At 41.8% G+C, this 24,701-nt stretch overlaps 1 pseudogene; it reads right to left on the minus strand.

The window, feature by feature from the left end:
• Positions 1 to 239: 239 nt before the first annotated feature.
• Positions 240 to 1,492, minus strand: Cluap1-ps2 (clusterin associated protein 1, pseudogene 2; annotated as a pseudogene).
• Positions 1,493 to 24,701: the final 23,209 nt, after the last annotated feature.

Here is a 24,701-nt window from a genome sequence, read left to right on the forward strand (position 1 = left end):
TGGTGTCAAGTCTGTATTTCTCCTGAAGGGCTTTTCTTACAGATTTGAATTACTTGGAACACAGGTATGGGGATCCCAAGTGTTAGGAGATAGACGAAAGAAGATCTTTGTTGGAGTTTCAGTACGGGTAAGGCCCAGCGGGTGTAGTGAACAAAACACGTTACCTTTCTAGCCTGCTGAGTCCCTGTTTACCTAGACATCTGAGTCTCTTAACTTGCCTGGGTCCCTTGGCAAGAAGGTCAGAAGTCACTGTCACTCTCGTCCAAGGGCTCAGGTTTCTAGACTCTTCGACTGGGTTTAGTTGGTGAGAGAGCATCATCTTCTTCATCATCTCCCATGCCAACTTCACTGTCCTCTCACCTTCATCTTCATCTGAGTCGGCACCTTGCGTTGTACCTACAATGTGTTTGCTGGGCCTTCCTTGCAGGAGCACCTCCATCACTGTCCAAGACTTAGACAGCCGTCTGTCCTCCAGCTCGCGGTCTGATTCAGCGTCCTCTTGGATGTCTATGTCCGGGTCACCATTGCTTCCGCTCTTGAGTAGTCGCGCCTCCTCTTCCTTTAGCTTATTCTGCATCAGATGGAGAGTATTCTCAGCTTCCTCAAACCTCTTCTGCTCCATCCTCTGATGGTCCTCAAGCTGCTGTTCCAGGTAAGCCAGGTTCCGAAACTTCTCTAGGTAGAATCCTACTGCTTTTGCAGCTCTTCCTCAAACTTCTCATATTCATTCATCCAGTTCTAATTTTCTCTTTTCAAATTTGGCTTCTAAATTAGCTTCATCAGAGGCCACATTATTGAGCAGGTCTTTAGTCTTCTGAACCTGTGCCAAAATATCTTTTATTGCAGTGTTCATCACCTTTTCAGTCTCATTTATGTCTTGAGGTCTAGCAATGGCTTCTGTTCTCAGTTCCCTCAGCTCAACCTCTTTGCTCAGCAAGTCATACAGAGAAGCTCCTTTGGCAGTGGTTTCAGAAGCAAGTTGTCTGGCTGCTTTCAAATCTGCAATCTTAGAGCCAAGATCCAACTTCAATTTGCTGATGTCTTTCTCTCCGACATTGGAGCCCTCCATCCCTTGGGTCTTCGTTGCATTATAAAGAACGGATGTGATCTTCAGCAGCTCTCTCACAGCATTCCAGTCTGCTTGATAGAGTTACTTGGTATTGAGTTTTATATGTGCCTTTGTGGCCATGAACTGGGCAACTGCCTTAATGAAGAAAACTCGGTCTTGTTCCGTCTCAGTGTCGGAAGGGATGTTGGTCTGCGGCTCATACCTTTTCACAAGCCACAGAAGCACTTCAGAGATAAGCCTAAAGTTGGGTGTGCAGAAGTTCTCCTTAGAAATATGGTGTGGGTACCCCAAGGCTCTCATCATCTCTGTGAAATTATGGAGGTCGCAGAAAGACATGAAGCTCTGGTCCCCAAGAGTCCACTGAGGCATCACTGCTCATCTCTTTAGAGTTCAAACTGTGGTTTTTAACTTCTCAGTACCCAATCATTGTCTCCCATGGCTTAGGCTAGTGGCTCTGTCACATATCCTTTGTTTACCTATTATGGTTCCTATTTTCTATAGGCTGAATGGTTTTAGGAGGTGGAATCTTGGAGAAGTGATGAGTTTATAATAGTGAATATAATTAATTAATAGTTAATTATTAATCAATAATTAACGAACAGTTAATTCTTCTCTCCAGGATCTGCTTTTCCCTTCTAGCATGTGAAGACTCCCAGGAATAGGATCATCTGTGAGACTAGGAAAAGGACTCCAGGAGACACCAAGTCTCTTTGATGTGACACTTCTTCCAGGACCATGTGCAATACTGTTGTGTGATGTACAGACTGCCTTCTATGGGATTTTTTTCATAGTGGCCTAAGTGAACTGAATTTATCTTTAGTCTTGGCATTGGCTGCACTCCTCCTGGGATGAACCCTTGTCTCCCACATCCTCTTCTCAGCATTTGGAGCTCACTCTGATACTACATCTTCACAACAGTTCTTGGTTAGTCTACTCTGGCTTAGGTATGCCTCTGGGATTTCTGAATTATTTTCTTGTTCTGTATTTTAAAGCTATCTGCTAATTAAGGGCAGTGAGCCTTCCCTTCCTTCTCACAAGTCTATCAATAGCCCATGCTAGACTGGTTTCCCATTCTAGTTTATTTTAATTACTCTGCCTCGTGCTCCTTCACAGATTTTCTGTCCTGTCTTGGACCTATGTCACTTGGAGCAAAAGCCAACCTCCTTCCAATATCACTAAGTCCCTGCTCTGGGTGCCCTCTCTGACCTCCCTGATTTCTGTACTATTCTCTCTGGACTCCTACAGCCGCTCAAAGCTACTAGAGCACAGCAGGCACATTTGCCATCTCAAGAACCCCCTCCCCCTGCCCCTGTCTGAAGTGATGCCTCATGGGTAGGTGGTGATCAGTACTCTGCTAAGTACTCAAGATGGGCTCTAAAGACACTCCTGAGTTTTCTGTGAACAGCCCTGTCCTCTCTGGCATGCTTTTCTGAGTACTGAATCTGCTGTGGTCTCTCTAGATACCACACAGCACCGCTTTCTTGAGTCTGAGTATGTTGACTCTGTGTTCCTTTGTGCTGGTTATCCCACACGAAAAACAATTCAAGAAGTAAACTGTGGCTTGAAAACCACTGCATCCTGTATGTTGTCCAAAGTTTCAGTCGTTTAATGTGGAAAAGGTAAAGCTGGCCCTTGTTCCTTCACTTTGGCTGGAAGCAAACCGTTCAGTAATTCTGAATTCCTTTCCTGGCTCCAGTTTTTTCTATGGAGATAACAGTTAATGTCTGACACACTGCCTGTGCTCCCTGCCTGTTTTGTACTGTCTGTTTTTGCTCCATCAGAATATAATTCTACAAGCAATATGTTTTTCCTCACATGTAATTTTTTTTTTGGATTAATACAGGGACTGACACATAGTAGGCACCCACCAATTATTTATTAAATGAATGATTACTGAGAAAGCTAATGTCAGGAAGAATGTTCCTAGACCTGTGAGGCCGTGGTTCCACTTCAACCTGAAATGAGTGGTGTGACTGGAGTCTGTGACTCTGGGCTGGAGACTCAGCCAGTGGCAAGGGTCTATCACCTTCTCAGTCAACACGCTGCTCTGTGGAACATGCTCTCGCTCCTCTTGCCATCTCTCATAAAGTGCTTTGCTTACCCAACACTCCTTAGCTGGATCACAACTTGGAGAGGCATGGATGGAAGGTTTTAAGTTTCTTTTAAAAATATAATCATTTTACAGCCACGCATGTATGTGTATGTGTTTCGTCTCTACACCCAACTCTGAGCAGCTGCTACTTAACCCTCATCTCTTTCTTTGTATAAAACGTGAATGTGAAAGGCCCTTTTAGCTCACAAGGGTGGAAGTTCAGGTGGGAACGAATCCAAGGGAAACTTTGGACTCACTCAGTAGGGGTGGGCCAGCTAAATAACAGCGCCCTTTCCCACAGACTTCCCCTTGTCGTAGCTCTGTGCAAGGATTTCCCATCTGTCAGCCAGTCCCTCCAGCAGTTACTCACTTGAGGAACCAAATGTATGCGCATGTGTGTAGTTTGTGAGTGTGAGTGTGTGTGTGTGTGTATGTGTGCTTGCATGTATATGTGTGAATGCGTGTGTAGTTTGTGAGTGTGTGTGTGTGTGTGTGTGTGTGTGTGTGTGTGTGTGGTTGTTAAATTGTGAGGCAGCTTCTGGAGCAGTTTTCCTGTTTTCTAGCTGAGTTTCACTTTGGTCTCTGAACCTTCATGTAGAGTGTTTCTATTGGCTTAGGCCTTATTGGCTCTTCCTTATCCCTTAGCTCTTATCTCAAATGTTTGTTCATTGGTGAAAATTTTTCTGTCCAAGTTGCTAAGTGGCTTCTTTCTGGTTTCCAATGCTTTGCTTATAGGCAAACCCTGGGATCATTATAGCTCTGTGTTTAGAAAACAGAACCTGAGTTTGTTAATTTCTTCTCCCAAAGAATAAGGGGCAAGAGTAAGAGTATTAAAAGGATGCAGAATCCATGTGGAATTGCATATTTATGTATAGCGAGAGTAAAAGTTGCAAAGATAATGTGTAGGTTCAAACCAAGAGGTCTCCATATTTCAACAGTAACAACTGGCCTTTATCCTGAAGGTAGAAGGTAGTAAGGGTTTATGGAAAGACTTAAACAAGGGAAGACAGACTTGCATATCAAGGGGGCGCAGCTTGTCTATGAAATGGCAAACAGAGTAGGAGAGAATAGGCTGTGCTGCAAAGGGACCAGTTTGAATGCTTAATATAATATAGGATGATTATAATCAATATATTATATTGAATGAAAACCCTAAATGAGGTTGGTGGCAGTGGGTTAAAGGACTGCTTAAAATCTGTCATCATAAGGAGTTCTTGATGGAAAATTGATTATGAAGAAATTAGAATGGAAAGGAGTTAAATTAGCAATCCAAGGAGGGCAAAGAATATTGAGATGAAATCACGTTGGACTGGGCATCAGTGAAAATGGCAGAATAAGGACATGGGACTTTTATTTCTTCCACAGAGTCAAGAATTGTAATGCTATGTGTCCGAATCAACTCTTTCAAAGCTGTAGAAATTAACCAAAGGCTTGGAAAAATCGTCAGCATCTTTCTTTAATGAAAGAATGCTATGAAGAAAAGTTGTTATAAATAGTCTACTTTTAATTTTTTTAATTCCCATTCCCTAATTTCCATGGTAATCTGGAAATTTCATCCTATATATGATTACATCCTATGAGAGCCAGAAGCCTGGTGGGCTCTAGAAAGAGCAGAACAAGCTTAGACCTCAGTCAAAACCTTCTCTCCAATAAGTAATCACGTGACCTGTATGTTGATTCTCTAGGAGACTCTACCCTTTGATTTAATAATAAGTCAGAGCTCTCTGCTTTTTTCCTTTGGTGTATTTACTGAACAGAATTAAAAAGGGTAGTAGTTCAATGCATAGCTGCTGTGGGTAGTAGACAACAGTTGATGAGCTTTGACGCTTCCTGAGACTCTAAAGGGCCATAGGCATGTTTTAGGCCGTGTGGACATGTAGCAAAGACCTGAGAGTGTGTTAGGCCCTCACCAGCAACTGGAATTAAGGGTCTGCTGTGGGTGGGGACTTAAGATAGAAGAAACTGCTAATTCTTTAGCTGATGCAACTGACGGGAGCAAATGTAGAAACCCACAGACAAACATTAGGCAGAGCTTGGGGAACTCCACAGAAGAGAGGGGGAAAAGGACTGTAGGAGTCAGAGGGTTTGAGGACACCACAAGAACATGGCCCACAGAATCAATTAAGTAGGGCTTCACAGGGGCTCACAGAGATTGACATGATAACCAGGGAGCCCAAATGGGTCTGACCTAGGTTCTCTGCATGTATCCTATGGTTATATAGCTTGTTGTTCTTGTTGGAATCCAAAGAATGGGAGTAGGGGGTATCTTTGACTCTTTTGTGTGATTTTGGGTCCCTTTTTCTCAGACTGGGTTGCCTCATTCAGCCTTAATATGAAGACCTGTGCTTAGTTTTATTGTAACTTGTTAGTCCATATTTGGTTAATATTCCTGGAGGCCAGCTCTTTTCTGAAGGGAAATGGAGGAGGAGTGGATCTGGGGAAGTGGGGAGGTGGAGTCGGAGGAGTGGAGAGAGGGAAAACTGTGATAGACATATATTGTATGAAAGAAGGAGAAAAAAACCCAAAATGACAATGCACCTTGTGAAAGGTGGAGATTTATTAATTCTGGGAATTAATGAACTCTCAGTCAAGTTATTTGATGAATAATTAATTAACAAAGTGTGTTGCTTTTTAAAAATACATGATAAAGGATGAGGATTTTACACATTTAGTTTAGAAAAGCCAGTGACTATACAACATCTGCAAAGGCAAATAGCAATGGTGACAAATCCGGACAGCAGCAGAATGAACATTCAGAATTTATGACTCACTTAAAATAATCAATTCCGATAAAACTCATGAGACATGCAAATAAAAAGAAGGGGAGGTCTTAGGGGAGAATATAGTCACTAAAACTCACCTATCAGGAAGTAAAAATATTGGATTTACCGGATCAACACCATTTAACTGCTTTCAGACACAAAGTAGAACAGGGATGAAGAAGTCAGGGAAACCATGAGAAAGATACAAGAAGATGAAAATATAAATAAGACATAACTAGAAAAATCAACTACATAGAAATCCTCGGGTTGAAAATCACACCTGAAGTGAGCATTTCACAGTCAGAGTTGTTAAGCAGTGCTATATAAACTAGAGGATGAGTAGTTGACATTGGAAGACTGAGGAAGAGAAGAATCAAGTTTAACAAAGCCCGTGAGACCCGCGGAACAACATCAAGCATGTCTATATCTACATATTAACAATAATAGTCAGAAGCTGGAAAGAACCCAGATGCCCTTCAACAGAGGAATGGATACAGAAAATGTGGTACATCTACACAATGGAATATTACTCAGCTATCAAAAACAATGACTTTATGAAATTCATAGGCAAATGGTTGGAACTGGAAAATATCCTGAGTGAGGTAACCCAATCACAGAAAAACTCATTGATAAGTGGATATTAGCCCAAATGCTTGAATTACCCTAGATGCACAGAACACATGAAACTCAAGAAGGATGACCAAAATGTGAATGCTTCACTCCTTCTCTAAAAGGGGAACAAGAATACCTTTGGGAGGGAATAGGGAGGCAAAGTTTAGAACAGAGGCAGAAGGAACACCCATTCAGAGCCGCCCTACATGTGGCCCATACATATACAGCCACCAAACTAGATAAGATGGATGAAGCAAAGAAGTGCAGGCCGACAGGAACCGGATGTAGCTCTCTCCTGAGAGACACAGCCAGAATACAGCAAATACATAGGCGAATGCCATCAGCAAACCACTGAACTGAGAACGGGACCCCCGTTGAAGGAATCTTAGAAAAGACTGAAAGAGCTTGAAGGGGCTCGAGACCCCATATGAACAACAATGCCAACCAACCAGAGCTTCCAGGACTAAGCCACTACCCAAAGACTATACATGGACTGACCCTGGGCTCCAACTGCATAGGTAGCAATGAATCACCTAGTAAGAGCACCAGTGGAAGGGGAAGCCCTTGGTCCTGCCAAGACTGAACCCCTAGTGAACGTGATTGTTGGGGGGGAGGGTGGTAATGGGGGGAGGATGGGAAGGGGAACACCCAGATAGAAGGGGAGGGGTAGGGGTTAGGGGGATGTTGGCCCTGAAACCGGGAAGGGGAATAAAAATCGAAATGTAAATAAGAAATACTCAAGTTAATAAAGATGGGGAAAAAAGTTAAAAAAAAAAACCCCAATATCCAAAGAGGACAGAGACAGGGTGAGAACTAAGCAAAGGAGGGAAAAGAGAGAAGGGAAACAAAGAATATTTGAAGAAATAATGGCTGAAAAACTATGATAAAATTAATGTTAGCATCTGTGAAACACAATACATTCCAAGTAAAAGGAATTAAAGAAAGTTTTATCTGGACACATCATAATAAAAGACAAACAGTCTCAAAAGAATCATGAACAAAGAGAAGGTCCATGTACAAGGGCACCTCAGTAAGTGAGCAGAATTCCCATAGAGAATATAGTAATATAGAAAACAGTTGCAAGACATTTAAACTGCTAAAAATTATATACAAATAAGAATTCTATATCCACTATAACTATTCCTCAAAATTAAAAGTGAAATAAGGGCATTACGAGATAAAGAAAAACCAATAGATTTGTTGTAAAACAAACACTAAAGAAAAACTTTACATCAAAATAGACTACTGCCTATACAAAAAAAAAAAACAAAAAAACATAACTACATAGGTAAGTATGAGTCAATTTCAATGTAGTTTAAAATTGTATTTCTTGGTCTGCCTAAACAGATGACACAAACTAATAGTTCTAAGTATGCATTGATTCTCATTTAATATACAGAGAAAATTTATGATAGTAATAGTACAAGAGAAACAGAAGACAGTTTAATGAATAATTATGGTAATCTGAGCTGAAGTGCTGTAAATTGATATGAATATTTGAACAGGGAAATACTAATCAATGACTGAAAAATAGTGAAAGAAATAAGATTTATTAGCACACTAAAATCCCATTAAACACAAAGTAATAGTTTTTGAAATACAAAAGACATATGGAAATAAATAAGAATGGCAGACATAAGCTATATTTTAACATTTACACTAAGTTTAAGTATCCTAACATAGTGATAAAAAGGCAAAGACTGACGTAGTGCGCTGGGTCTTAGACAGAAGGCTGCAATATTATGCGACTGGTATAATTCATCATAGGAGCAACTGAACTGTATGGTAGCTTCAAGAGATGTGCGTGTGTCTAAAATGCAAGGACCAAAAAGCTATACCACACAAATACTAAAAAAGTGAAGTGGCTATACTAAAGAAAAAATTATCTGGTGAAATGGACTTTAAAGCTATAGGTGATAATAAAAACATCAGATATTGGTAAAATGTTCAGTTTACAGAGAAACTATAATGATTATATAATTAAACGATCAAGAGCACTCTGATATAATAAAGCACAATCTGGCAGAATTAAAGGAAGAGAAAAGCAATTTGACAAAAATAGTTACATACTTAAATGCCTTGATTTAAGTAATGAAGAGAATGAGTGGGGAGAAGACCAGAGGGAAGTGAAATTCTTGATGAAAACTCAAGTACATGGAGCAGATATCTAGCACTGTGCTCAATGATATCAGGATAGACTAATTCTAAAGCCTTGAATCAGGCAGAAAAGTGTAAGGAATAGGGATCAAAATGCAGAAGAATATATGTAAAAGGCAAACTCGTTCTCATCCTTGGATCTGTAGACACTCAGCTAAATTTTCCTATGTGAATGACTCTCATTAGGATAAAACATTCTGTTGCTTACCCAAGTCATGGTTTCTCTCACAAGGAAACCTTGTCATTTAAAACACTTCACTTTCATATAAAGAGTTACCAAGAACTTGCCAAAGTGCTGAAACTTTCAAAAGCTAAAGACAAATGGTTCAAACACATCAGAGATGGAAGCATTCATGTGTTTATTAGGTAGTTTTTAAGAGGATGATGCTGTGGATGTTACCTTCTAGATAACACGGCTTGAGCTTAAGAGGCATGTTCTCCATGGTATGAGATAGAGATGATGCACAATTCTACCACGTAGAAGCCTGAGATCAGTATAATGCCTAAGCTTAGCTTTGCTTGAAGAGACATGTATATTTGTTACTGTTCTCATTGCTGTGCTGTAACACCTGCAAAGGTAACATAATGAAGGAAAGGTTCATCTTGTATCTCTGTTCAGGGGATGCTGTCTGTCCAGATGGCAAAGGGACAGCTACTGAATTGGGTTAGTCTGTGGTTGTGGGAGCGTGTGTCAGATTGAATACTGGCCGCAAAGGTCCAAGCACAGTGAGCACTATTATCAGCCACACTCTATGTTCCAAATGTGCCACAGCTTTCCCAGTTTCATTGCTAAATGCTCAGACACAGCTTGTCTGGCACATTTTACATCCAAACCACAGCAACATATATGCGTGGGTCTGAATCTGCTACTGAAAACTATACAATGTTGCCTTCAAGCTTTTATTTGTAATGATAATCTCCTAGCACACTGGCTTGTCTTGAGAATTATGTAATAATGTAAATTATTTTTTGTGACTAATATTTTTTTAAAATTCATTTTTAAATGATTCACAAAGTTACATGTGTAGTATTTGATGTTCTATACATTGTATAATAGTCAGCATAAATGCACATTTCTCAAGGAGTTATTTCTTTCTGGTCAAAAAAAATTCAAAACTCCTTCTTCTAGGTTTCTGAAGTATACAGTATTTTTTTGCTATCTATTGTCACCCTACTATGCAATGGCATGCATGAGCTTCCAACTCCTATACAGATGTAAACTTAATAGCTAGTGTTCGACTTCACTTCATATCTCTTTCTTCCCAAGCATTCTCACCAGACTCTCAGTGCTGAACTTCTATGAGATCAACTTTCTTAGGCTTCAACTATAAATGAGATCATATAACATTCATGTTGCATATGGCTTATTTCACATTAAATAATGATCCAGTCCTATCCATGTTACTGCATGGCAAGACTTGATCCCTTTTCCTTGGTTGAAAGTGCTCTCTTGCATATCTGTCCTGCATCCTTTTTAATCTGCTCATTAGTGGCTGGGGATGTGGGCAGATTCTGCTTCCTAGTTATTGTGACTAATACAGCACAAAAACGGGAGCGCACTTGTGTTTCTGACTTACTAACTTCATTTCTTTTGGATATATACACAGGAATAGGGTTGCTATTACATTTATGAGGAATCTCCACACTCTTTTCTGTAAAGGCTGTACTAATTAACACATCCACTGTTATAGTTAGCTTCAGCTTTTATCTTGACACAAATTAGAGTCAGATGGAAAGAGACCCCCAACTGAAGAAACACCATGATGCGAGTGGGCTGAGGGCATGTGCGTGAGGCACTTTCCTACTTGCTAAGGGATCTAGAAGAACCCATACCACTATGGACTGTGCTATACCTGGGCAGATCGGACTAAGCATGTGAGAAAGATAACTGAGCAATGTGGGAGGAGCGAGTCAGTAAAGAGTAGCCCTCCATGGTTCCTGCCTCCATGATCTTAGCCATCTTCCCTTAGAGCTAACCTGTGACCTGAAAGGGTAAGATGAAATAGATCCTTTTCTCCTGTAGGAATGGCCTTGGCCAGAGTGTTTTAATCACAGCAGCAGAGAGAAAGGAATTGGAACACTCACCAGCAACTTACCAGGATCTGCCTTTCTTTACAACGATTGTTAGTTTGTCTGATATTAGTTAGGCGTTAGGGTGAGGTGGCATTGAATTGTGTACTGCATTTTCTTGGAGATTATGGACTTTGAGGAATTTTTCATTTATCTGCTAGACTTCTTTTGGAACATGTATATTTGGAACTATTGCTTATTTTTTCTTTCTTCTATTTACTACTAATTAATTAATTACTTAATTTATTCACTTTACACCATGATCAAAGCCCCCTCTCTCTTCTTCTCCCGGTCCCACCCTTACAAATTCCTCCCCCTTTACCCTCTTTTTCTCCTCAGAGAAGGCGAAGCCCCCCTTGGGTATCACTCCATCTTGGGACATCAACTTGCAGCAGGACCAAGGGCACCCTCTCCCACTGTGGCCCATCCAGGTAGTCCAGTTAAGGGAAGGTGATTCAATGACAGGTGACAGAGTCAGAAACAGTTCTGGTGTAAGTTGTTAGAGGACCCATATGAAGACCAACCTGCACACCTGCTACAAATGTGTACGGGGCCTAGGTATGGCCCCTGCCTGACTCTCTGGTTGGTGGTTCAATCTCTGTGAGTCTCCAAGGGCCCAGGTTAGTGGACTCTAGGTATTGTGGTGTCCTTGACCCTTCCAGCTTATTCAATCTTATCCCTAAGTCTTCCACAAGACTCCCTGAGCTCTGCTTGATGTTTGGCTGTGAGTTTCTGCATCTGTTTCCATCTTTTGTTGGATGACACAGGAGGCAGTTGTGCTAGTCTCTGTCTGCAAGCATAGCAGAGTATCATTAACAGCGTCAGGGTTTGGCTCTCTCCCACAGGATGAATCTCAAGATGGCCCAGTCATTGCCTGGCCATTCCCTCAATCTCTGCTCCCTCTTTATTCTTATGCACCTTGTAAACAGGACAGATTTTGAGTAGAAGGCTTGGTTGGTGAGTTGATATCCCCCTTTCTCCACTGCAAGTCCTGCCTGGCTACAGGAAATGGCCACTTCAGTTTCTATATCCCCAGCTGCTAGGAGTCTCAGCTGGGGTCATCCCTATAAACTCCACAGAGCTTCCCCTGTCTCATGTCTCCCACTAGTCCCAGAGATTATCGTTTATTCTTTAATTGAACTACTCATTTGCTACCGCGTTGTTGGAATTCCTTATATATCCTGGACATCAACTTCTTGCCAAATATGCAGTGTGCAGGCATTTTCTCCTCTTTGGTGGGCTGTCTCTGCTTTTTGTTGATTGTAATAATGGAAACTCCTTATCCCAATGCCTTTGGGGTAAGGAGTTAATATCCAGCATTTGGCAGATTAAACGTTCTTCAAAAGGACCCAAGCTCATTAGACTGGGATTTAGAACTTTGTCCATGGGAAATCATTCATTTAATTTAGGTAAATTATTTTCCGGAAAGTTATTGCACGAGATTGACTATATTGAAAAAGAAATCCCAATGTCTCAACAGCTCCCTGCAGACTCATTTCTCAGAGCTAATGTGTTCCATGGAGCAGAAGCATAATATGGTGAAGTAGGGAAAAGTCTGACCACTCCACACAGGGTGTTTATTAACATTACACAGGAAATTCAAGTCACCCTGTTTTCAGCCAATGGGGCTAAACCATTTGTATATTGGACACCCCCATCTGACCATTCTACATTATTTTCGAATATAAAACTGGCCTGTTATTGCTATCACAAAGAGGTTTTTAGGAAAGCACACTGTAAAGTTGAAAATATGACCTTGCAGCCAGAAAGGAAGTGGCAGATAAAAAGGGAGGACTAAATGGGGTCGAAAGAGGATCAACACAGTGTAGAAGATGAAGAATCCAGAGTAAGACTGGAGTACAAAGTCCGGCCTTACTGTGCAGAGACAAGTAATACAGTTCATAGGAAGGGAAGGAAATAAACTACAAGCTGATTGTTTTTAATCTAGATGCAAACTCAGGTGCCACCGTGGCTTGATTTGATTTAGAATACTCTATCATTACAAGGTCCTGGATGACAGGCCACTGTAGGTATCATCTTGTAGAAACCTTGGAGCTGGTTGCACAGAGCTGTTGAGTTTGTTTGGAGGTAGTGGTAGCCACTGGGCAAAGCTATGTGGATGGTGACTTCAGAGAACTTCTGAGGCTGGTTCTCTGCTTTCTCTGCCTTCTGCTACCTCCCCCTGCCTCCTCTGTTTTGAATTTAATATCCATGGTCTCAGGAGCCAGAGATCCTCCTATAGCACAGACCTAACTCTTACTTTGTGGTGATTCTGAGCAGTAAGAAGCCCGTGGTACAGCACTTTTTTTCTCTCCTGGAAGAAGAGACAGGTGTCTCTTCCAGTGCCCTCGAATGCCTGGCTGCAGAAGAGCAAGGGAAGGATGAAAGGTGATGGAGTAAAACTTACCGTGATGTATTAGGTATGTCTTACTGGCCGAGGCTCACTCTTTCAGTGGGGTTAGAAGCTGTTGCAAGCTGTGTTTCCAGGTACAACATACATGTGTGAGAAGTAACCTCCTATTGGGAACCTTTCCAAAGTCTAATGAAGCCAAGCTTTGCTCTCTCTGACCTTGGCTCAGTGACAGGTAAGCCCTGTGATCTCTCCCACCTTATAAACACTGAGATGGGCTGTGAGTAAGGACTATAGGGGCTCTATGTAAAGGCTTAGGCCAGCAAGTGGGCAGAAAAATGTCAAAACCACTAATCTAATTTTTTGATGGCCTTCATAGGATGGTGTAGGAAAAACTGTGCCTTTCACTGAAAAAATTGCTCCAGCACATTCGTCTAAAGTCCCCCAAGGTGAAAGACACATACGGCGTGTGTGTGCAGTCATTTGGGCATGTGGGCAAAGGGACGAAGGGAAGAAAGTCTAGGTGAACTTGGGAGACAGACTTACCTTCCCACACCTCCTCCCATACCTCTTCCCTCCCTCTCTTCTGCCTTTTTGTCCTGTGCTTGCAAGTCTCTGGCCGCAGTTTTCTCAGACATATGAAAGATTAGCAAAGGCAAAAGGTAGTCCCGGCTATAGTGATCACTAAGTAAGTAAGTGTCAGGGTTTCAGGGTCACCTCTTCTCTGGAGACTAATCACAAACAAGAGAGGACTGTGATAGGTGACCTCTGAGGTTGTCTATAAAATTCTTGCTCTTTTCCACCCCTTGGCCTAACCTAGCACACAGTGGGAACCACAATAATGTCTTTTTGAGAAATGAATGGAAAAACTGAAGGAGGGTACCAGTGTGTGGCCCTGGGAAAGGTGGATGTTGTTCCCATTTCAGAGCCCCAGATGTTTGTCTCTAGGGCTGTGGTGTGTTTTTGTTTGTTGGTTTGTTTGGTGTGCGGGGGTTATCCTCTTCTTAGGGATTTCTGGGAGGGAAAAGGTAGGAGTAGACTTTAGCTCTGAATCATGGAGTCAAACACTCTGCAATCGGATGTCTGAGTGCGGAACTATCCTTGAGTGTCTGTCCACAGAGTTGGATCCCTGGCCAGCTGCAACACCACTTAGGTTGTTTTCTTTCTTTTTTCTTTTTCTTTTTTTCTTTTTTCCCTCTTGAAACATTTGGTAGATCGTTTCAGACTGTGCTGGAGGGAGGAGGGGGAATGTTTGAACCAGATGTTCGGGGGCCACCATTGATGCAGTGAGGGGTCAGTTTTAAGTGATTATCCACGTGAACATTCTGGGAGTACTCGCCTTTCTGGGCTGGGGAAGCCGGGCTTGGCTAGCAGTGTGTTCGCTGGAGAAACAGGAACTGTTGAGCCCCATGTATGGACAGACATTGGCTGGGAGAAGACGGCCAGCCAAAGCTTCTTGAGTCCAGGGCAAACATCTGTGTGGATTACCCAGGCAGATGGATCTGAGGTGATTTTAAAGCAACCTAGAGCTAGGGTTCTACACAGTAATCACCTTTTGGGACACCTGATCGAGTCAGTAGTGACCTGATGGGACCACCCACTCATTCTAGGTGCTGGCGAGGTCAACAGAAAATAATGCTGGATCAGGTCAGCTCAGGTGAAGGTGGAAAGCCCGCTGCCTTGCAGCTTGCAGCTCTAACAAGCTTTAGGTTTATGGTCAAATGCAAGCTGTTCCTAAGCCAGCTGGTGGAGAGGGGCTGAGCTTTCTAAATGAGCCTCACGGTGTGAATATGGGTTCAGAGTAGAAATTATGTTGAATTCTAAGAAAAAACAACATTTTTTATAAGCATAGGCTTCTACCCTGACATTTGCAGCTTTCACAAAAACAAATAAAACCACATCAGCTAAAGTTCCACTGGGGGTGTGGCAGGAACATAAAGGAAAAAATGGAGGATTCTCTTAAGAGAAAGAACTGGAAGAGCTTGAAGGGGCTCGAGACCCCATATGTACAACAATGCCAAGCAACCAGAGCTTCCAGGGACTAAGCCACTACCTAAAGACTATACATGGACTGACCCTGGACTCTGACCTCATAGGTAGCAATGAATATCCTAGTAAGAGCACCAGTGTAAGGGGAAGCCCTGGGTCCTGCTAAGACTGAACCCCCAGTGAACTAGACTGTTGGGGGGAGGGGGACAATGGGGGGAGGGTGGGGAGGGGAACACCGATAAGAAAGGGGAGGGGGGAGGGGGATGTTTGCCCGGAAACTGGGAAAGGAAATAACACTCGAAATGTATATAAGAAATACTCAAGTTAATAATAATAATAAAAAAAAAACACTCAGAACAGAAAAAAAAAAAAAAAGAGAGGTAGGAATGAATTGACAGGCTAGGCAAAGACCAGAGCCAGCACGCACCACGAGTTCAGTTGCCAACTCTGGCTGGTAGGAATCTGCCCTTTGTACGTGTATCTTGAACCTCAATGGTACGTGTATATAGAGAGGATGACTGGAAGCCTACAAGGGTGGATTTTGGAGTCCATCAGAGGAAATGTACAGGGTTTATTCCACTACTCTCCAGCCCACTCCCCTTTTGTGCTATATAGGGAGGCATGGGCGAGGGAGGGAGGTGTTCATTCTGAGTTGTGGACTCTATACATGTGTCTGGCACTATGCTGAGTTTCATGTTGGCTTTTTATTTTATCTTGTTAAATTATGTGTGCTGCAGTATGTATGTATGTGAGTATGTATGTATGTGGTATGTATGTATGCATATGGTATACATACTTGTTAGTGTGTGTGTGTGTGTGTGTGTGTGTGTGTGAGCATGTGTATACAGGTGTATGTGTACTGGTATACGTGTGGATGTGAAGGTAGAGATTGGAGGTTGATGTTGGTAATCATTCTTTGTTTTATTTATTTTTTGGAGACCGGGTCTCCAAACCTCATTGAACCTCATTGACTTAGTTAGGTTGCCACCTAGTGAACGTCAGGGATCCGCCTTTCTCCAGATCTCCCTCCTGTGCTGGGGTTAAAGGAGCTAGCTGCCACACTTGTTTTTATTTTCTCTGTGAGTGCTGGAGACCCGAATTCAGGTCCTTATGATTACCTGGCAGGCACTTTATCAACTGCATCCTCTCTCTGGGTTCCGTATTAGCACTCAACATCCTCATAACAATCTGACCAGAAATACATCGTTACTGCCAACCTCAGATAGGGGAGGAAAATGAGACACAAAAGGACGGAGGACCATGGAACACTTTCCTTTGAAATAAACCCTGAGGTAAGCACAGTGTGGATTCGGGCATCACATCCTTAGAATAATCACAGCAAGTTGCTAAGAAAGGCTTTCCTGCACTTGGAGACGTGGCACAAGAAAGATGGCATATTCTGTCCTTTGAAGTCACATTCAGCATGGTGTAAGAAGCCATAGATCCTGTCAGTTTGTTGTAAATGGTAAAGGGTACTTATTTGGCTTACACAGTGAATGTAGGATTTCTCAGAGGGAGGCTAGCCTTCCTGCCAGGCTGACACAATGTAATCACTTGAACCTCTAAGGCAGAGCACATCCTCCAGCTGGTGTTAGACGTGACCTAGCACAGTTGGAGACTGTCTATTGATTCTTCAGTATTTGTCCTGTGAAGACCCACTCTATTCTCATGTAAAGTTATGGATTTGTTGCAGTAGGACTTGGTCACTTTTGTACATAGTCTAGTCCTAGTATTTTAATGGATATAAAATCTCAAATGCATCTAAAAACTAACCTGCTTATTCCCTACTAAATAAGTTAAATTAGCTTTGACAGCTGTGGGTACTCTATCATTGTGTTGGCTTTTAAGTGGCTTGAAAGTGAACTGTTATTGCTTTTTTTTTTAAACGGTAGCACAGAAGCAGTCATGTAGACAGGTTGTTTAAAATTGTACCACTGGTGAGCAGAATCACCAGTGATTCTCATGCAAAAGAAAACCTCAAAAAGCAAACAAGCAAGTAGCAACAAAACCCACACGAAACTTTGATATCTTTGAAACTTTATTAAAATATATTAGGGACATATTTTAGGTAGAGGAATACCTCCTAGATTAGTCTGGAGAGGCCTTAGAAATCATTCATAAGGCACGAAGACTGTACGAGTTGAAAAGCACACAAGCTATGCACACAAGGTAAGCACACATGTATCTGAGGGTTGTCCCAAGAGTCTACTTCTTTCTTGACTGTTTCTTTCGTGACTGTTTTCTTGGTCCCTTAGAGCTAAATTAGTTGGCTTAGTTATTGTTAAAGAAGCTGTCCAGGAAACACAGCAGAGTACTATCAAATGACTCAGCTAGTCACCGCAGAAGTACTTGGTAGCTCATTCCTTGCAGAGCAACACTCGACAGTCACTGTAGAAGAGACTTCCTCCTCCTGCTAGGAAAACACACACGGAGGGAAGTTTTGTTTCTTTGGGATGTGGCAGAACCATGGAAGGGCTGTGTGATCTGCTCCTGCAGCCATGGGTCAAACAACTCACCGTGAGGAGAGGTCAGATATTTCCGTACTTAAAAAGCTTTTCAACTTTCCAGGCTTCCTTGTAGTCTTCAAGTCAGGATCCCTGGGTGACATTTGAGAAATCTATCTTTTCCTCTGGCATTTCTGAAGTTATTCCAGAAGTTAAAGAAAGACGACTATGGGGAGTGTAAGAGATGGTTCAGTGGTTCAGAGCACTGCTTCCGCCTGTAGAGCATCTAGGTTCCGTTTCTAGCACGCTCACAAGGGTTCACAATCATCTACAACTCCAGATCCACGGGATGTTACTCCCTCTTCTGAGCTCCTTGGACAATGTTGCCCATGCAATCTGTTCAGGCAAAATGCTCATCCAACAGAAAATAAAATAAATCTAAACATTAAATAAGGATCACTATCGGATGGTTTTGTTCCTTAAAAAGGGAAAAATTGTGAATAATGCCATTTATTATTAATGTGAAATAAATGTCACTTATCTATCTATATTTAAAATCATGTAAATTTTATATACAATTATATAAAATATCCATATCTGAAGTACAATGTGATATTTTGATATCCATATAAATAACACAATGAATTAATTAAATGAATTAGCATATTTATTGCCTTATATATTTAATTTTTTGATGTGACAGCTTCAACCTACTTTAAGAAATTTCAAAATGTGCTTCCTGGTTGCTGCCTCTGCAGAGAGCCCCTGGGCAGCACCCCATGAGCGAACCTGAGCCTCGGGACCACAGGTAAGACCAAATTTTCTGCTGCAAGAAAGCTGCCTGGTGAGCTTGGGACACACGGAAGCAGAATTTCTCTAGGACCGGGCACGTTCTGTGTTTACCGGAAGTCCCACACCCGCGGATCCCGGCCCGCAGCAGCTCTCTGCTCCCAGACCCGGTGAGAGAGAGACCCAACCGCCTGGTCTGGTGGGCACTCCTGAGGCTGCAGAGCGGAAGAGACCACCAACACTGCTCACCCCTGCCCACATCCCTGGCCCAAGAGGAAACTGTATAAGCCCTCTGGGCTCCCGTGGGGGAGGGCCCAGGAGCAGCAGGACCCCTGCCAGAGACACCACCGGACCCTGAAGGAAACAGACCGGATAAACAGTTCTCTGCACCCAAATCCCGTGGGAGGGAGAGCTAAACCTTCAGAGAGGCAGACAAGCCTGGGAAACCAGAAGAGACTGCTCCCTGCACACACATCTCGGACGCCAGAGGAAAAAGCCAAAGACCATCTGGAACCCTGGTGCACTGAAGCTCCCGGAAGGGGCAGCACAGGTCTTCCTGGTTGCTGCCGCTGCAGAGAGCCCGTGGGCAGCACCCCACGAGCGAACTTGAGCCTCGGGACCACAGGTAAGACCAACTTGTCTGCTGCAAGAAAGCTGCCTGGTGAACTCAAGACACAGGCCCACAGGAACAGCTGAAGACCTGTAGAGAGGAAAAACTACACGCCCTAAAGCAGAACACTCTGTCCCCATAACTGACTGAAAGAGAGGAAAACAGGTCTACAGCACTCCTGACACACAGGCTTATAGGACAGTCTAGCCACTGTCAGAAATAGCAGAACAAAGTAACACTAGAGATAATCTGATGGCGAGAGGCAAGCGCAGGAACCCAAGCAACAGAAACCAAGACTACATGCCATCATCGGAGCCCAATTCCCCCACCAAAACAAACATGGAATATCCAAACACACCAGAAAAGCAAGATCTAGTTTCAAAATCATATTTGATCATGATGCTGGAGGACTTCAAGAAAGACATGAACACACTTAGGGAAACACAGGAAAACATTAATAAACAAGTAGAAGCCTACAGAGAGGAATCGCAAAAATCCCTGAAAGAATTCCAGGAAAACACAATCAAACAGTTGAAGGAATTAAAAATGGAAATAGAAGCAATCAAGAAAGAACACATGGAAACAACCCTGGATATAGAAAACCAAAAGAAGAGACAAGGAGCTGTAGATACAAGCTTCACCAACAGAATACAAGAGATGGAAGAGAGAATCTCGGGAGCAGAAGATTCCATAGAAATCATTGACTCAACTGTCAAAGATAATGTAAAGCGGAAAAAGCTACTGGTCCAAAACATACAGGAAATCCAGGACTCAATGAGAAGATCAAACCTAAAGATAATAGGTATAGAAGAGAGTGAAGACTCCCAGCTCAAAGGACCAGTAAATATCTTCAACAAAATCATAGAAGAAAACTTCCCTAACCTAAAAAAAGAGATACCCATAGACATACAAGAAGCCTACAGAACTCCAAATAGATTGGACCAGAAAAGAAACACCTCCCGTCACATAATTGTCAAAACACCAAACGCACAAAATAAAGAAAGAATATTAAAAGCAGTAAGGGAAAAAGGTCAAGTAACATATAAAGGGAGACCTATCAGAATCACACCAGACTTCTCGCCAGAAACTATGAAGGCCAGAAGATCCTGGACTGATGTCATACAGACCCTAAGAGAACACAAATGCCAGCCCAGGTTACTGTATCCAGCAAAACTCTCAATTAACATTGATGGAGAAACCAAGATATTCCATGACAAAACCAAATTTACACAATATCTTTCTACAAATCCAGCACTACAAAGGATAATAAATGGTAAAGCCCAACATAAGGAGGCAAGCTATACCCTAGAAGAAGCAAGAAACTAATCGTCTTGGCAACAAAACAAAGAGAATGAAAGCACACAAACATAACCTCACATCCAAATATGAATATAAAGGGAAACAATAATCACTATTCCTTAATATCTCTCAATATCAATGGCCTCAACTCCCCAATAAAAAGACATAGATTAACAAACTGGATACACAACGAGGACCCTGCATTCTGCTGCCTACAGGAAACACACCTCAGAGAGAAAGACAGACACTACCTCAGAGTGAAAGGCTGGAAAACAACTTTCCAAGCAAATGGTCAGAAGAAGCAAGCTGGAGTAGCCATTCTAATATCAAAAAAAATCAATTTCCAAATAAAAGTCATCAAAAAAGATAAGGAAGGACACTTCATATTCATCAAAGGAAAAATCCACCAAGATGAACTCTCAATCCCAAATATCTATGCCCCAAATACAAGGGCACCTACATATGTAAAAGAAACCTTACTAAAGCTCAAAACACACATTGCACCTCACACAATAATAGTGGGAGATTTCAACACCCCACTCTCATCAATGGACAGATCATGGAAACAGAAATTAAACAGTGATGTCGACAGACTAAGAGAAGTCATGAGCCAAATGGACTTAACGGATATTTATAGAACATTCTATCCTAAAGCAAAAGGATATACCTTCTTCTCAGCTCCTCATGGTACTTTCTCCAAAATTGACCATATAATTGGTCAAAAAACGGGCCTCAACAGGTACAGAAAGATAGAAATAATCCCATGCGTGCTATCGGACCACCACGGCCTAAAACTGGTCTTCAATAACAATAAGGGAAGAATGCCCACATATACGTGGAAATTGAACAATGCTCTACTCAATGATAACCTGGTCAAGGAAGAAATAAAGAAAGAAATTAAAAACTATTTAGAATTTAATGAAAATGAAGATACAACATACTCAAACTTATGGGACACAATGAAAGCTGTGCTAAGAGGAAAACTCATAGCGCTGAGTGCCTGCAGAAAGAAACAGGAAAGAGCATATGTCAGCAGCTTGACAGCACACCTAAAAGCTCTAGAACAAAAAGAAGCAAATACACCCAGGAGGAGCAGAAGGCAGGAAATAATCAAACTCAGAGCTGAAATCAACCAAGTAGAAACAAAAAGGACCATAGAAAGAATCAACAGAACCAAAAGTTGGTTCTTTGAGAAAATCAACAAGATAGATAAACCCTTAGCCAGACTAACGAGAGGACACAGAGAGTGCGTCCAAATTAACAAAATCAGAAATGAAAAGGGAGACATAACTACAGATTCAGAGGAAATTCAAAAAATCATCAGATCTTACTATAAAAACCTATATTCAACAAAATTTGAAAATCTTCAGGAAATGGACAATTTCCTAGACAGATACCAGGTATCGAAGTTAAATCAGGAACAGATAAACCAGTTAAACAACCCCATAACTCCTAAGGAAATAGAAGCAGTCATTAAAGGTCTCCCAACCAAAAAGAGTCCAGGTCCAGACAGGTTTAGTGCAGAATTCTATCAAACCTTCATAGAAGACCTCATACCAATATTATCCAAAGTATTCCACAAAATTGAAACAGATGGAGCCCTACCGAATTCCTTCTACGAAGCCACAATTACTCTTATACCTAAACCACACAAAGACACAACAAAGAAAGAGAACTTCAGACCAATTTCCCTTATGAATATCGACGCAAAAATACTCAATAAAATTCTGGCAAACCGAATTCAAGAGCACATCAAAACAATCATCCACCATGATCAAGTAGGCTTCATCCCAGGCATGCAGGGATGGTTTAATATACGGAAAACCATCAACGTGATCCATTATATAAACAAACTGAAAGAACAGAACCACATGATCATTTCATTAGATGCTGAGAAAGCATTTGACAAAATTCAACACCCCTTCATGATAAAAGTCCTGGAAAGAATAGGAATTCAAGGCCCATACCTAAACATAGTAAAAGCCATATACAGCAAACCAGTTGCTAACATTAAACTAAATGGAGAGAAACTTGAAGCAATCCCACTAAAATCAGGGACTAGACAAGGCTGCCCACTCTCTCCCTACTTATTCAATATAGTTCTTGAAGTTCTAGCCAGAGCAATCAGACAACAAAAGGAGATCAAGGGGATACAGATCGGAAAAGAAGAGGTCAAAATATCACTATTTGCAGATGACATGATAGTATATTTAAGTGATCCCAAAAGTTCCACCAGAGAACTACTAAAGCTGATAAACAACTTCAGCAAAGTGGCTGGGTATAAAATTAACTCAAATAAATCAGTTGCCTTCCTCTATACAAAAGAGAAACAAGCCGAGAAAGAAATTAGGGAAACGACACCCTTCATAATAGACCCAAATAATATAAAGTACCTCGGTTTGACTTTAACCAAGCAAGTAAAAGATCTGTACAATAAGAACTTCAAGACACTGAGGAAAGAAATTGAAGAAGACCTCAGAAGATGGAAAGATCTCCCATGCTCATGGATTGGCAGGATTAATATAGTAAAAATGGCCATTTTACCAAAAGCAATCTACAGATTCAATGCAATCCCCATCAAAATACCAATCCAATTCTTCAAAGAGTTAGACAGAACAATTTGCAAATTCATCTGGAATAACAAAAAAACCCAGGATAGCTAAAGCTATCCTCAACAATAAAAGGACTTCAGGGGGAATCACTATCCCTGAACTCAAGCAGTATTACAGAGCAATAGTGATAAAAACTGCATGGTATTGGTACAGAGACAGACAGATAGACCAATGGAATAGAATTGAAGACCCAGAAATGAACCCACACACCTATGGTCACTCGATTTTTGACAAAGGAGCCAAAACTATCCAATGGAAAAAAGATAGCATTTTCAGCAAATGGTGCTGGTTCAACTGGAGGGCAACATGTAGAAGAATGCAGATCGATCCATGCTTATCACCCTGTACAAAGCTTAAGTCCAAGTGGATCAAGGACCTCCACATCAAACCAGACACACTCAAACTAATAGAAGAAAAACTAGGGAAACATCTGGAACACATGGGCACTGGAAAAAATTTCCTGAACAAAACACCAATGGCTTATGCTCTAAGATCAAGAATCGACAAATGGGATCTCATAAAACTGCAAAGCTTCTGTAAGGCAAAGGACATGGTGGTTAGGACAAAACGGCAACCAACAGATTGGGAAAAGATCTTTACCAATCCTACAACAGATAGAGGCCTTATATCCAAAATATACAAAGAACTCAAGAAGTTAGACCGCAGGGAAACAAATAACCCTATTAAAAATGGGGTTCACAGCTAAACAAAGAATTCACAGCTGAGGAATGCCGAATGGCTGCGAAACACCTAAAGAAATGTTCAACATCTTTAGTCATAAGGGAAATGCAAATCAAAACAACCCTGAGATTTCACCTCACACCAGTGAGAATGGCTAAGATCAAAAACTCAGGTGACAGCAGATGCTGGCGAGGATGTGGAGAAAGAGGAACACTCCTCCATTGTTGGTGGGATTGCAGACTGGTAAAACCATTCTGGAAATCAGTCTGGAGGTTCCTCAGAAAATTGGACATTGAACTGCCTGAGGATCCAGCTATACCTCTCTTGGGCATATACCCAAAAGATGCCTCAACATATAAAAGAGACACGTGCTCCACTATGTTCATCGCAGCCTTATTTATAATAGCCAGAAAATGGAAAGAACCCAGATGCCCTTCAACAGAGGAATGGATACAGAAAATGTGGTACATCTACACAATGGAATATTACTCAGCTATCAAAAACAACGAGTTTATGAAATTCGTAGGCAAATGGTTGGAACTGGAAAATATCATCCTGAGTGAGCTAACCCAATCACAGAAAGACATACATGGTATGCACTCATTGATAAGTGGCTATTAGCCCAAATGCTTGAATTACCCTAGATCCCTAGAACAAACGAAACTCAAGACAGATGATCAAAATGTGAATGCTTCACTCCTTCTTTAAATGAGGAAAAAGAATACCCTTGGCAGGGAAGGGAGAGGCAAAGATTAAAACAGAGACTTAAGGAACACCCATTCGGAGCCTGCCCCACATGTGGCCCATACATATACAGCCACCCAATTAGACAAGATGGATGAAGCAAAGAAGTGCAGACCGACAGGAGCCGGATGTAGATCGCTCCTGAGAGACACAGCCAGAATACAGCAAATACAGAGGCGAATGCCAGCAGCAAACCACTGAACTGAGAATAGGTCCCCTATTGAAGGAATCAGAGAAAGAACTGGAAGAGCTTGAAGGGGCTCGAGACCCCAAAAGTACAACAATGCCAAGCAACCAGAGCTTCCAGGGACTAAGCCACTACCTAAAGACTATACATGGACTGACCCTGGACTCTGACCCCATAGGTAGCAATGAATATCCTAGTAAGAGCACCAGTGGAAGGGGAAGCCCTGGGTCCTGC

The sequence above is a fragment of the Rattus norvegicus genome, chromosome 14, assembly GCF_036323735.1.
Source record: "Rattus norvegicus strain BN/NHsdMcwi chromosome 14, GRCr8, whole genome shotgun sequence".
In the NCBI taxonomy this organism is placed as follows: domain Eukaryota; kingdom Metazoa; phylum Chordata; class Mammalia; order Rodentia; family Muridae; genus Rattus; species Rattus norvegicus.